Raw genomic sequence first — 3,016 nt, 5'->3', positions numbered from 1 at the left:
CGGGGCTCTCTAAACCTTGTCACCTGTACAGAAAGTGTCAGGCCTGGGCTGAGCATTGATGGACCCAGGCCTTTGGGGATGTTTTTCAGCCACCTCCATGAGGCACGTGTGGGCCCAGCCAGCGAGAGCTGACCATGTAGAGGACGAGGGGGCATCCTGGGGACCCTCATGTCCAAGGACAGTCTAGTTGATTTAGTCGGGGGCACAAGGTCTACTTGTCTATTCCTCCTTTTTTAGGTCATTGCTGTTCTCCTAAACAAATGGCTCTTTGTACTCTTCTTCCAAGTTTTATGTGAGTTTGAAAGTGTTTCAAAATAAAACGTTAAATTAAAATAAATAAATAAATAAATAAAACAAAGAATGGGTTCATGAACAATAATCATCACCTGTAAATCGCCTATTTTCTTAGATTATGGAACCTTGCTTCTTTTTTTAATTTGCTATGCCATTTAATAAAAAAGTATTACACATCAATTATGGTGGTGAGCCCGAGCCTATTTGGCTCAGTGGATAGAGCGTCGGCTGCGGACTGAAGGGTCCCGGGATCAATTCTGGTCAAGGGCACATGCCCGGTTGCGGGCTTGATCCCCAGTGGGGGGGAGGGGACATGCAGGAGGCAACCAATCAATGATGCTCTCTCATCATTGATATTTCTATCTCTCCCTCTTCCTTCCTCTCTGAAATCAATAAAAATATATTTTTTTAAAAAATTATGGTGGTGAATTTCTTTAAAAAGTTTGGTTTTACTTGTATGGCAGGATGCTACCGAAACCCCAAAGAGCTTTATCAGGCTCTAGAACATTGGTACCTTACTCAGTTATAGATATTCAAATGATTATTTGAATTTCATGATATTTCTTATTTTTAAATCTGTTGTTTTTTTTATGCAGCTGAGAGATAATATCTATTATCTTCCCAATTTACTATGGCTAAAGGACTTCCCATGTGTAGGCTGATTCATGACCTTGGATGTTCAGGCTGTCAGATGATAAACCTCTATGTATGTGGAAAAACAACCCAAAGTTGTCAGCTTATTGCCTTGTACTTTTAAAACCCAGACATTGGCACATATTAATTCCTGAATGACTTGCTGAAACTTAATGATTTTAGCTTAATGAGCTGGAAGAGTTCCCCCAAGTGACTACAAATGTATTTTAGAACTAGCTTCCAAATTATCTGTTGCATAGTTTTATACGAACTGCCTGATTTAATGCACTTACAAAAACTTAGCAATTTCCTTTCTACATAGTGCAAGGTACTTATCTTGTAAACATTTCTGTTGTAGAACGAAATGAATGACCTTTCTTACCAGTGATTTTGACCACTTTGTACACAGTCTCAAAACATTCTATGAGAGAACTAATTGTTATGATGTTACCCAGGAATGATTATCTGTGGCCTCTCCTTTCCTTTCTGCCCCCTCACACTCCCACTGTTATCTTTCAACTGCGTCAAACTTTTCTTTACCTCTTTGTTCTTTCTCCCATTTTTCTAATATTACTTTTTTCTAGTGTATATAAATAAGAAAATTGAGTTTGAGCTAGTTTTATTGAAAGTGTGGTAAAGGTGAAATAAATTATTTTCCTTGCAAATTTGAAAATACTTTTTTGAAATCTTTTTTTTTTAATTTAAATTCGTGGGAGGCAAATCTAGAAGCTCAAACAGGGCTGTGTTTAATAAATGGTTTTGTTTGAAATTATAATGCCTTTATTTTGACAGTTTTGTCAAGTGATTAGCAACCCTCTGCAGGTTGCTAATTGTTATTATGCTGCTTTTGTGACCTCTGTTTTTATTTTCTACCAATTTCTACATCTATGCTCCCCCACCTTTTCCTTTCAGTTGAGCCAAATTTCTCTTTATCTCTTTGTTCTATCTCCTACTATTCTAACTTACATCCCTCTAAGTTTATAACTCCCTACCTCACATCTGCCAACCTATACATATTCTCATTCAAAGCTTGCTTGTAATCTTAACTCCTTTTAAGTGGGTAAAGATAGGAAAATAGCCAAAAGCCTGCTTTATAATTGATTTAATGTTTTTCTCAAAAATATGTAATCTAAATTAAAGATAAATGCTTCATAAAGCAAAACCAACACTCAACCAATCAAAATTTCCAAAAAGGAAAGTGGATTTATGTATTTCAGCCATCCCATTGATACAACTAAGTCAACAATTTAGCTCCTATTGTGTCCAGAAATATGTTGAAAATTAAAGATGCAAACCCAGAGGTAGAAGATGTGGTTATTATCCTCAGCAAACTAATAATCTAGATAAAGAGATAAGATTAATATACCTCAAGCACTTAACAAATAGTTGTAATAACTAGCCTAATTATCAAAATGATAGGTTGTGTTTTATAGACTTTAAGTGCTATAAGTAATCAGAGAAAAGGGAAGGCATTATTGCTTGGGGTTGCCAATGAAGATTTCATTGGGGAAGCGGGTCTTGAAGAAAATGTAGAATTTGGATTAGCTGGACTGGGCTAGAGACTTGCGTTAGCATTTCTAAGTAAAAGAGAATTGCTTAACAAAGACCCCAAGGGAGAAATTAGTTGGTTGTTTAAGAAAACTGAAAACTTTGTTCTAAGGAGGAGTAGGAAATATAATCAGGTCATTAAATTGAAACTAACTGATCAAAAGCCTCAAATTCCAAATGAAAAATTAAGAATTGTTTTTAAAAAATCCTTTTACCTAAGCATTTTAATTAATCAAGGTTTTATCTTGTTTAAATAGCTAAGATTTTCTTATATTAGTATTAGCTAACATTGAGTGTTTTACTACATGGTAAACATTGTTCTAAGTGTTTTATATGTAATAATAACTAATTTTATCTTTACAACAACACTTTGTGGTTGATTATATTTTAATCCCCTTATTTTGCAAATGGGCGTGAAGAAAAGGTTAGGTACAACTGGCTCAAGTTGACATAAGTAAGTGACAGAGCAGAGCCAGGACTCAAACCCAGGTAGTCTCTGGTACTAGTATCTACATTCTAACCTGTTATATATACAACCTGT

General features: G+C 35.4%; 1 protein-coding gene across 2 annotated transcripts in view; it reads left to right on the top strand.

Annotated features, from left to right (window-relative positions):
• TBC1D8B (TBC1 domain family, member 8B (with GRAM domain)) overlaps nt 1-3,016 on the top strand; it is a 65,711-nt gene that overhangs the window by 9,578 nt on the left and 53,117 nt on the right. The window lies entirely within an intron of this gene.

This window comes from Myotis brandtii, unplaced genomic scaffold (assembly GCF_000412655.1).
Source record: "Myotis brandtii unplaced genomic scaffold, ASM41265v1 scaffold305, whole genome shotgun sequence".
NCBI classification, from domain to species: domain Eukaryota; kingdom Metazoa; phylum Chordata; class Mammalia; order Chiroptera; family Vespertilionidae; genus Myotis; species Myotis brandtii.
The sequence above is the reverse complement of the archived record's forward strand: the minus strand, read 5'-3'. Positions and strand labels throughout refer to the sequence as shown.